The 11,441-nt window shown below is 43.2% G+C and overlaps 1 pseudogene; it reads left to right on the forward strand.

The window, feature by feature from the left end:
- The first annotated feature begins 2,039 nt into the window (after positions 1 to 2,039).
- On the forward strand, positions 2,040 to 3,080 carry LOC119339694 (annotated as a pseudogene).
- Positions 3,081 to 11,441: the final 8,361 nt, after the last annotated feature.

Below are 11,441 nucleotides of genomic sequence, written 5' to 3' on the forward strand. Positions count from 1 at the left end.
TAATGAGGTTATAAATACAGTTATTCAAACTGGTATATTTTCAAATGACGAGAGAGTTCCAAGTCTTAAGTTTTTAGTGTGATCTCGGCCATAGTTTTATCTCGGACTTCCCCACCTTCCGATTTCAGTGTGACCTTTGCCAGTAATCCTCTGTTGATTTGTTCGTGTGCTTCTCAGCTCTCTCCCTCTCTTGATCCATCATGTCGTATATGAAATCCCTTCATGTCTTCATTCCACTTTATATTGCCGCAGGTGGCCAGGCTAAGATGTGATCTCTGACTTGAGGAAGATGCACACTGCGTGATGTATACAACTACAAACATTCGAGGATGAAAGTAAATATTTCTTGGTGCTTATGTTGGGTGATTTGCAACACGAGATGGTAACTAATTCCTTGTTCGATTTAGTGCCACTCCGTCATGTTTTGTTTTTAATGCGTTTAGGCATTAGTTACTTTCCTAAACGTTAATGACAAGTACATTTACATGGGCCTTTATTATACATTTACATGGGCAAGTGATGAACGTGTGTACACTACACCACAACAATGTATTCCCTACGGTCGTGTGTTGGGTTAAGTTAGTAGTTTAGTATTCGAAAGATGTTTTCCCACAATATAGTTTTTCGACCCACAATTCATATGTTATTAGTTAAAAGTGAAAGTTCTGGTTGTACCCCCCTTATCTAACCATCCATTTTGTGCCTGGCGGCCGATTCATGAACTTTCCACTTTTGCATCTCCAAATAAAGCAGCATATGGACATCAACTTTAGAGGTCAACAACGTATTCGATCTACGATGTGTAACAAAAAAAATCAGTAGTTTTTGTTCAAATCAAATTTTGTATATTTATACTAGATCAACAAATTCCATATTCTCTTTCCAACATTTTAGTTCTAAAGTTATAATGATCTATAAAGTTTGATGTACATATGTTTTATCATTTGAGAGGAACCCACAATAGAAATTTGTATGTACTAAGTTAGTTGGATAGCACATATCTCGAAGCAATGTTGGAGGGTATAGATAAGGGAGTGTGCACTTAGTATTAGCAAAACCAATCTCTATTTAAAATTTTGGTCAAAGTTTGACTCATAATACCGGAGAGAGTAGTTGCTAGAAATTGATGAGGATTTTGTGCATTTACAGAATATATCTAGGAGATATATAGTAGCCAGTTAATTTTGTGAGAACATTTATGTATAGGTATGTGGTCATTTTATTGTATTAATTGTAATGGGATTTTTGGCATGGTATTAAAATTATCTAAATATTGGCCGATAGCAATAGATAGCGCTCAAATATTATCACGAGAAGGCATGTTTTCAATCCTTCAAAACACAACCACGCACACTAGGAGGAACACACTACCCAGATCGAGAAATACCGATCTCTCTCACTAGGTTTGCTATGTAGTGAGCCTGCCGGCCAAGATTTTGCTTTGGGATCTCTTCTAACGTTGGTCGCCATTCCACCGCACTCTTCAATTTCAAGGTCTGTTATTCAATCCATATCTGGTACTAGATGGTAGTAGTAGTGTGCTGCATAGGTAGATGCATGGTTCGCATATATTCATTTTTTATATGAGAAGTATATATAAGTGAAAATCGTAGGAATGACCGTTCAGTTGGAATTGATCTTCCTGTGGTGCCGTTTTGTTTGTAGTAATTAATTCAGAGGAACACCGTAGCAGACCAGAGGAACACCGTTCGTTTCCTCTGATTTTATGGGAGTCAAAACATTCGGGCCGAGCTCTTTTTTGTAGGAAAGCCCGAGGAAAAGAGAGATAATGCTACCCTGTGATGCAACTCTTCTTTGCCATGGGCTGATCCAAGAAACACGCGTAGGTGAGTTTGGTCCATAACTTGTATCTAGGCCGAGTAGTGTTATTGGTAGGTCATCCTACAATAATTGTGTCCCGCCTTTTGGATAGGTCGAGGTGGTTCACTAGTACATATATTTCTGTTATTTTAAAATAATGAAGCATATTTTCTGTGCTAATAGGATATTGTGTGGAATTGCAGGCACTTGAATTGCACATGGAGTTTGGAACTACAGTCTCGACCTGCAACGCAACGGTGGTTCAGGATAACCACATCTTTGTGGTTAATGACTATAGTGTCATCAAGGAAACTGGACCAGGCAATTTTATGAGGTCCCATGCCTTCCAAGTTGGTGAGTATGACTGTTCAGTTAGATTCTACCCACAAGTAATTAATGCTGAAAGCCAAAAGCACATCTCTATTCCTGTTGAGCTTATGAGGGAAAATGCTGAAGTGAAGGCAATATTATGTTATCGATTGATCTCCCCAGGAGGACAGAGCACAGAGTGGAATCAGATCGGAGTGTCAAACTTATCTAGTGCACAAGGCAAATGTAGGATGGGAGGGTGGGACAAGGTAATGGAGAAAACTTTGCTTGAAGCAGAATATGTGGAATTTGACCACTTCTTGATTGAATGTTCGATCACTGTTATGAAAGATCCATTGGTGACTTGCAGTGACTTACTACTTTCACCCCAAGTGAAGCTGCCACAATCCCATCTATCAACTGATATGGCAAATCTATTAGAGTCAAAAGAAGGGGCGGACGTGACCTTCTACTTCCAAGGTGAATCATTTCTTGCACATATGGTAGTGCTTGCTGCAAGGTCCCCTGTGTTTAGGGTGCAGCTCTATGGCCCAATGATGGAGAAAGACGGATCATCTATAATCGTGCAAGATATGTTACCTGACGTTTTTAAGGCTCTCTTACATTTTTTGTACACAGACTGCTTGGTGCTTCCTTTTGACGATTTCGATGACGAGGACATAGAAGAGATTGTACGCCACTAACTCGAGGCTGCCGATCGATACGCAATTGAAAAGCTGAAGCTCATATGTGAGGCTATTCTTTACAGGTGTCTTGATGTACAAACAGTGGCAACTACATATGCGTTAGCTGATCAACATTAATGTAACGATCTCAAACAGGAATGCCTCAAATATATGGCATCTCCAACAATACTTGGTGAAGTGATGGCAAGCCAAGACTGTGATAACGTCAAGAGAAAGAGTGCTAGTTTTCCTAAGCGTCAATGAAAAGCGTGTTTACACGAGTCTTTATTATACATTGACAAGTGCAAGTGATGAACGTGTGTAGGACGTGGAGAGTGTGGATGCAACCAATCCAAGACTTGGTGTTCGCTAGTAAAAGCTAGTAAAAACAGAGTGACGGCTAAACCAAATTATACACTAAACTGAAGCCAAATACACTAGTGAAGACAAAAGTGATGGCTAAACTAAAGCGACATACAATATTAGATTTACAGAAAACTAGACACTAAAGGCGAGACCCTCGGAGAGTCCAGCAGCGGCGGCGACCCTATGTGCGCATCGCGAGCGTGTTCTGTCGCCTCTAATTAACAAGCTTAAGCGCCAGCTGCAGGTGATGAGAGAAAATCAAGAAGACACACCTGATGAGAGAGACGACAACGGCCAGTTCGGGCAACAATGGTTCACACCTGTGTTATGGAAGAAGGCGGAGTAGAAGGTGCTCGTCGGAATGAGGCAAAGCAGCAGCTCAGTTGAGTGAGTGAGGCGACACCAGGGAGGAGGGTGAAGCCGTGCGAGCCCGTGCTCGTCGCAACCAGGTAAAGAGGAGAGTAGGAGCTAGAGGCCATAGTTCGAGGTTCTGTCTAGATGGAGGCTAGCGAGCTCGGCCCGGGGTGTAGGAGGCAGAGCGGCAGGAGCCGCCACGGCCTGGTGGATGGGCAAGGTGAGTCAGAAGCATAGCTCGCCTATAGGGAGCCAGTAGACCTGACGTCACACATGTGTTTTTCCTTTTTAATTTTATTTCTATTAAAAAAGAATATATACGTTATTATGAAAAGATAATTTATTTAATTTTTTTAAAAGTGTTCATTCCACATTTAAAAAATTACTGTGTAAAAAATGATTGCTCAATATTTAGGAAATGTTTGTACCATTCGAAAAGAAGTATGTGTCATTTCGAAGCTATTCACTCGTTTCCAAAAATGTACGTGGCATTTTGAAAAGAAATTATACAATGTAAACAATGTTTGCATAATTCGGAAAAATGTTTCATGCAGTTTAGAAACAATGTACATTACACATAAAAAGAGCTACGAACAAAAGGCGTGTCAAGGGAAAAGCAAAACAGAAGTCATAAACATTCTCAGACATGCCCTGTGGAGATTGAAGGCTATGGATTCTTCTCGAGAGCTCATATGCACACTCATGAACAGTAAAACAAAAACAATAGTAAATGAAATAAAAAACTGATTATCTTGGAACAAACATTGACGAATTCTCCACATGTGTGCAAATTTTTATGAAGAAACAACACATGGAGCATCAATTTTGTTTTTTTTCTATGGAAGCATTTTTACATGTTTTTTTCTTCATGGAAATTTGCACGCATGTTCAGAATTGTTAATGTTTGTTCGCATTAAAAAAAATCAGATTTTAAAAAGTTTGTATACTACTTTTCTTATTTTACTGTTCATGAGGATGCATATGAGCTCACGAGCAGAAACTTGATGTCCCTGATCTTTGTGCATCTCATGGCCTAGAATTGGAACTAGGATTTCTGAGAGGGTGCGGTGAGTAAGCAACATGCAATACTGACTCATTCATTGTACACAACACCATAGGGTAGCACTCGTTTTTTTGTTGAAAACGACTGCTGGTTTAGCACAACCATGTTGTTCAACAGCTGTGCACCGTGGGCTACAAGGATCTTATCCTTTTCTTTTTGGAGGAAGCTGAATAAAGTTGTCTTTGATGACTCCACCGTCGATAGGTCAATCCGGTACTTGAAGGCCCATATTTTAGCCTCGTAATCCTGCATTACCCAGACATTGATAGAAGTTGGCTTGGAGTCGAGCCACCCCATAAAGCAAGTGTCCCCTCCGTGTCGAACAACTTCCCGTGATGGCACGGCTAGGGAGGACCGTGCATCCATCGGAATGACTCTGATTCTATGTCGAACACAATAATGTCTCCACCATCTCCCATAATGTCACTTGCTCCATAAAGATGCCAGTGCAGTCTACCATGGTGGTGGACAGGTGGTAAACAGTTAGATGAATAGTGCAGTTTCTTGAGTAACTTTTGTTCCGTGGAAGGCGGCAAAACCATTGTCGGAAAGGCCAGATATGCTGATGGCACCGGCGTCACAAAGACGATGAGCTTGGAGGGCCCCGTGTGGCAGTCGACAATGGGGAGCGATGACTTGGCGGTGGCGGTGCTCAAGAAAGAATGCGGGTGTGGGTGTCACGCTGCAATGACATGGCGACGACACGGCAGCGGCCGACCTCCTTGGGTGGCAACCAGATGAGTATCCTGTCAATGATCTCCTCGGGTAGGTCCTCGAGCAGGGTCACGCCTCTCCTACCCAACTTCATAGTGCGTCGACGACTTCGGTCGATTGAAAAGACATGGCAAGCTTTAGTCCAATAACAACTTTAATCAAGAAGAGAAGCAAACTAAAGTAATGGCAAGTACATTTACACGGGTGTTTATTATACATTGAAAACTTTAAATGATGAACGTGTGTAGGACGTGGACAGAGTGGATGCAACCAGACCTAGACTTGGTATTCACTAGTGAAAACGGAAGTGACTGCTAAACCGAATTATACACTGAACTAAAGCCAAATACTCTAGTGAAAACAGAGTGCCGGCTAAACTAAAGACACATACAATGCTAGCTTAACAGAAACTGGACTCGGAAGGCGAGACCCTCGGAGGGTCCTCGCGATGGCAGCGAGCTATGTGCGCATCATGAGCATGTTATTTCGCTTGCAATTGACTAGCTTGACCGCTAGCCGAAGGTGGAGAGAAAATCAAAAGGACGCACCAGAGAAGAGAGAGACAAGAACGGCCAGTTTGGGTTGCAAAAATGCTCACCTCCATTGGTGTAGAAGATGGTGGAGAAGGCACTTTCTAGAGCGAGGCAGAGCAGCGGCTCGGTTGAGTGAGTGAGGCGACACCAGGGCGGAGGGTCCAGCCGTGTCGGGGCGTGCTCATCCGTGACTAGGCCAGGAAGAGAATTGGAGCTGGAGGCCATCGCACGAAGTTCCAGTGTGTGGCGGCAGGCGAGCAAGCTGAATCCGGTATCCAGGAGGCAGGGCAGGAGCTGCGACAACAAGGTGGATGGGCATGTCAAGACGGTAGACGAGCTCACCTAAAGGGAGCAAGTGGACAACATGTGCTTTTTTCCTTTTTTTATTTTGTTTATAAGAAAACCACAGAAAAAACAGAAGAAAAAACAAAGAAAACTGAAGAAAATAAAGGTAAGGAAAGAGGAAAAAAACGAAAACCAAGGAAATACAGAAGAAAACCGATGCAAAATAGTGAAAAAAGTATAAACATCACAAAAAAAAAACTACCGCATAGCTATAATATTGGATCGGCCCAGTAGTGCCTCACGGTAGAGGTGAGAATTATTAGCAAGGCAACACATTGATACGCCTAAAAAAGGGAGCACATTGATTTTGAAAGGAGCCACATCTATCTTCTATTATATATTAAAGTATTTGACGGGTTTCCCAAAAAAAGATAAATAGACTAAAAATTACCACAATAATTAGAAATATATGACCGTCGAATTAGTAAACCAAATTTTTATAGCCATTAAATATGATTGTAAGTTAACAAACATATAGTTATAAATCAAATTTGCAGTTTAACATTTTAGTTTGAGCCTGACCATGCATTGTCTAGTGATCAACAATCAACATAGCACCATATTAGAACATGTATATGCTAACCAACATGTGGTTGGATGGTTAGGAGAATAGTGGTATTCCCCATCCCATCCCATGAGGGTTCAAGTCCTAGACTTGGCGCCGGTGCTCTCACTTTCCTTGGATGCGGCTGAGAACAACATACAATTATAAATGGGTTGGACAAAGAAATGTCTTAGCATCATCACCTGCAGCTGCACCCCTTGAGCTGATGCACCAGGTCATTGACCTTGTTGAAGTCCACGGGCCGCTTCCCGCGTATCGCAAAGAAGAGCGGACGAAATTAGTACCCAAGATGACATGATGAAAGCAGATGGAAAGAAGGGGGTCTTGGGGGCGGACAGCAGGCCGGCGATGTCGTTGATGATCATGTTGGTGTTGGCGATGAAGAGGTTGATGACCTCAGGGACCAAGCCTGGGCGTGAGCTGCCATCCTCGTCCATCGACTGCAAGTACTGGAAATACTCATCCATCATACCCTAGATGGATCACTTCACGAGAAGCTACAGTGATAGTCAGCCAGCAACCACACGGGTTTAGTAGGGGGCTGAGGGTGGAATGACCATGGCGAACATGTATGTGGCAAGGTTGTTCAACTGGGCCCTGAGCGCGGCTGCCGCCATGGCGATCGATTGGGGGAGAGGAGCAGGTGCTGGAGGGATCCGAAGCTGTGGTGGTTGCGGCGGTGTTGTCGAGGAAGAGTGGAGGAGGCTTGGGGACGGATCCCCTTATATGCCCGGACGGATGAGGCTATCCGCGCGAAGACGTGTGGCTGGTAGTGCCCCCTGCTAACAGTCTACTAGTGGCTCGGCCGGGAGCCATTAAGGAGCTAGACGTTGTCGACGTCTGATGCAGCTAGATGGGCGCTCTGTGAGGGCTCATTGGATGGTTGCTCCACTGGCCATTAACAGTCGACATCTCTCTAAAAAGTAAAAACCTTGAGATGTATGAATACGAACAAGAAGTTTAGTGGTGGCTGGCTGAGATTGTCTTATGGATTGATCGAGGGCATCCAGAAGGATGATGGAAACCAGCCGTTTAATCGTAGTTGGTTTAATAATCTGTCAGTTGCATTTAATAATTGACGCAACACGCGCGTGTTTCAGGAACGTAATTGTATATATCCAATTCATGTCCGCTTCGCTCTACAACAAGCGAGTTCAGTTCAGTAATGGAATGAATTTGTTCCGGCTAATAATAGAAGAAAAAACTCCACAATGCTCGTTCGCTAGAGCCAACAACCTTCCGTTCGATTGCTTCGCTTCGCCTCTCTCGTGTAAAGGAAGGAGTAGTTCGTTGGATTGTTTTCTCGCGCCTAATTCAGCCCTGTGGAGACGTCCTGGCTCAGCCGGGAGCCATTAACAGCTAAAGGCTGACGACGCCGGATGCAGCCCTCTGACCACTCGTTCGATGGGTCCTCCACTGGCCATTGACGGCCGGCATCTCTAAAAACCTGGAGATGTATGTTCACGAAGAACAAGTTTAGTGACGGCTGGCTAAGATTGTGTATGGAAAATCATCAATGATTATTTAATTATGAGTTTGTAGCGCATGCACATTAAGAAGAGGCAGTTGCCATCACGTACTAGTTTATACATGAGTTCTCGTAGGAATATTTATAAGTCCAATGGTGGGAGCAAGTAGACGTGACGTTACACATGTGTTAAAAATACTAATACTTGTATTATGGAACTATAATTTGCTTAATTTGTTAAATGTGTTCATCGCACATTTGAAAATTGTTCAATAAACAAAGTTTGCTCAACTCTTAGAAAATGTTTGCACCATTCAAAAATATAGTAAGTGACATTTAATTTTTTCCACGCATTTCAAGAAAATGTACGTACTTTTTCGGAAAATGTTCGACATTACATTATTTTTTGTGTAATCCAAAAAAAATTATGTTTCGTACCATTAAAAACAGTGCACTTTCCACATAAAAATATCATTCACATGTTAAAAAAAATGTCCAAAACTTTTGTCTACAGAAAGTTCACATGTTTAAAAAAATGAAGTATCTACAGAAAGTTCATATGTTTAAAAAAATGAAGTATATACAGAAAGTTCTTCCACGGGGACTTGTGTCCTAGTAGTATCCAGGCCAAGAAAATCGTGCACCCTTTTGATTTGCTGCACATTTGATACTATGCATGCATCAATGATTGCATCATTTATTGGAACGAGCACGCGGAGAAAATTAGTTGTCCAGTGTGCAATGCTTCTCGAAACAAGAAGTACAGAAAGAAAGCTCTTCAGAAAGTTATCTGCTACTGATCCTGAGGAAGAAAGCTCAAGCGCAGGCTTGGATGTCAATTTGCGCCGTGACATGGCGACGACACGATAGCAACCGACCTCCTTGGGTGGCAACCTGATGAGTATCTTGTCAATGATGTCCTTGAGCAGGTCCTCGAGCAAGGTCATGCCTCTCCTGCCCGGCATTGTAGTGCGCCGTCGACTCCGTCGGTTAGAAAGACACACCAAGATTTACCCCAATAACAACTTGTATCAAGAAGAGAAGCAAGTAAATTGACAGAAAGCATAAGTTGTGCATTGATCAACAATGTCAAGTAAATTTACATGGGTCTTGATTATAGATTGAAAATTTCAAATGATGAATGTGTGTAGGATGTGAAGAGAGTGGATGCAACCAACTCAAGACTTTGTGTTCGCTAGTGAAAACAGAACTGACGGGTAAACGGAATTATACACTGGACTGAAGCCAAATACACTAGTGAAGATAGAGTGACGGCTAAACTAAAGCCATATACAGCGCTAGCTTAACAAAAAATAGAATTGGAAAGCGAGACCCTCGGAAGGTCCTGGGACGGTAGCGAGCTATGTGCGCATCATGAGCATGTTCTGTCGCTTATAATTAACTAGCTTGAGCGCTAGCTGAAGGTGGAGAGAGTAAATCAAGAGAACGCACCCTAGGAGAGGGAGAGAGAGAGACAACAATGGCTAGTTTTGGCGGCGATAGTGCTCACCACCATTGGGGGAGAACGTGGTGGAGAAGGCGCTTGTCAGAGCAGCGGCTCGGTTGAGTGAGTGAGGCAACGCCAGGGCAGAGGGTCAAGCCGTGTCGGCGTCGTGCTCTTCCGCGACTAGGCTAGGAGGAGAGCTGGAGTTGGATGCTATACAACGAAGTTCTAGTGTGTGGAGGGAGGTAAGCAAGCTCAATCCGGTATGCGGGAGGCAGGGCAGGAGCCGCATCGTCAAGGTGGATGGGCATGTCGAGACGGAAGCTGAGCTGACCTGTAGGGAGTAAGTAGATGTGACGTCACGCATGTGTTTTTTTAATTTTGTTTATATTTCAGAAAATATATTTTGGTCAATTTTTTAAAAGTGCTCATTGCACATTTAAAATTTGTTCAATAAACAAAGTTTGCTCTACTCCTAGAAGATGTTTGCACCATTCAAGGGTGGTGTGCCGCCCGTGGCCATCGACAATGGTTAGCGACGGCTGGCGCCAGCGGAGCTCACACAAGAATGCGGGTGTGTCACACTTCGTCATGACATGGTGATGGCACGGCAGCGGCCAACATCCTTCGGCAGAAACCTGATGAGTATTTTTTCAACGATCTCCTCGGGCAGGGCCGCGCCACTCCTTGCCGGCATCATAGTGCTCTGTCGACTCCGCTCAGTTGGAAAGACACGACAAGATTTTGTCCAACAATGGCTTGAATCAAGAAGAGAGGCAAGTAAGGTGAAAGAAAGCGTAAGTTTTACATTAATGAGTATTTTTAATGATGCTATAAATACAATCATTCAAACAGGAATATTTTCAAACAACGAGAGAGCTCCAAGTCTTCATTTTATTGTGTGATCTCGGCCATAGTTTCATCTTGGACTTCCCCACCCTCAGATTTGAGTGTGATCTTGGCCACTAATCTCCGTCGATTGGTTAGTGTGTTGCTTTGCTATCTTACTCATTTGATCCATCATGTCGTATATTAAATCTCTTCATGTCTTCACATTCCACTTCTAATTGCTGTAGTTGACCAGGCTAAAATGATGTCTCAGGTCTTGTGGAAGGTCCACACCGCACGATGAATACAAGTACAAAAATACGGAGGATGAAAGTAAACATTTCTTGGTGCTTATGTTGGGCGATTTCCAACACGATGTGGTAACTAATATCTATTGTTAGATTTTGTGCAACTCTGTCATGTTTTGCTTCATATGCATTTAGGGATTAGCTATTTTCCTAAGCATAAATTAAAAGTACGTTTACATGCATGGATCTTTATTATACATTGACACGTGCAAGTGATGAAGGTGTGGAAAGAGTGGATGCAACCAGATCTAGACTTGGTATTCACTAGTGAAAACGGAAGTGACAGCTAAACCGAATTATACACTGAACTAAAGCCAAATACTCTAGTGAAAACAGAGTGCCGGCTAAACTAAAGCCACATACAGTGTTAGCTTAACAGAAACTAGACTCGGAAGGCGAGACCCCACTAGTAGAAAACGACCCATTAGCCCCGGTTCCAGAGGCCCTTTAGCCCCGGTTATGGAACCGGGACTAAAGCCCAAAAACTTTAGTCCCGGTTCACATACGAATCGGGATAGAAGGGGCTCCACGTGGCCGCTGCAGGGCGCCCAGGAAGGAGGATCTTTAGTCCTGGTTGGTGGTACCAACCGGAACCAAAAGGCATCCACACGTCAGCATCTGGCAGGAGCTGGGATTT

This window comes from Triticum dicoccoides, chromosome 7B (genome assembly GCF_002162155.2).
Source record: "Triticum dicoccoides isolate Atlit2015 ecotype Zavitan chromosome 7B, WEW_v2.0, whole genome shotgun sequence".
NCBI lineage: Eukaryota > Viridiplantae > Streptophyta > Magnoliopsida > Poales > Poaceae > Triticum > Triticum dicoccoides.